Source organism: Cebus imitator, unplaced genomic scaffold (assembly GCF_001604975.1).
Source record: "Cebus imitator isolate Cc_AM_T3 unplaced genomic scaffold, Cebus_imitator-1.0 Scaffold136, whole genome shotgun sequence".
Classification (NCBI taxonomy): Eukaryota; Metazoa; Chordata; class Mammalia; order Primates; family Cebidae; genus Cebus; species Cebus imitator.
The window spans coordinates 2,287,873-2,288,666 of NW_016107451.1; positions in this window are offsets into that span (position 1 = coordinate 2,287,873).

Below are 794 nucleotides of genomic sequence, written 5' to 3' on the forward strand. Positions count from 1 at the left end.
AGTGTTTTGTGGTTTTCCTTGTAGAGGTCTTTCAATTCCTTTGTTAGGTATATTCCTAAGTGATTTATTTATTTATTTTTTTGCAGCTATTGTAAAAGGGGTTGAATTCTTGATTTGTTTCTCTGCTTGGTCACTGCTGGTGTATAGACGAGATACTGATTTGTGTACATTAATCTTATATCCGGAAACTTTGCTGAATTCTTTCATCAGTTCTAGGAGCTTTCTGGGGGAGTCCTTAGGGTTTTCAAGGTATTTAAATGATCATACCATCAGCAAACAAGGACAGTTTGACTTCCTCTTAACCAGTTTGGTTGCCCTTTATTTCTTTCTCCTGTCTGATTGCTCTGGCTAGGACTTCCAGTGCTATGTTGAAGAGGAGTGGTGAGAGTGGGCCTCCTTGTCTTGTTTCTGTTCTCAGAGGGAATGTTCTCAGCTTTTCTCCATTCAGTATTATGTCACCTGTGGGTTTGTCATAGATGGCTTTTATTACATTAAAGTATGTCCCATATATGCCGATTTTGCAGAGGGTTTTAATCATAAAGGGATGCTTTTAGTTGAATGCTTTTTCTGTATCTATTGAAATGATCATGTGATTTTTGTTTTTAATTCCGTTTATGTAGTATATCACATTTATTGACTTATGTATGTTAAACCATCCCTGGTATGTAATCCACTTCATCATGGTGGATTATCTTTATTATATGTTGTTGGATTCAATTAGCTAGTGTTTCGTTAGGGATTTTAGCATCTATGTTAATCAGGGATGTTGGTCTGTAGTTTTTTTTTTTTTTTTT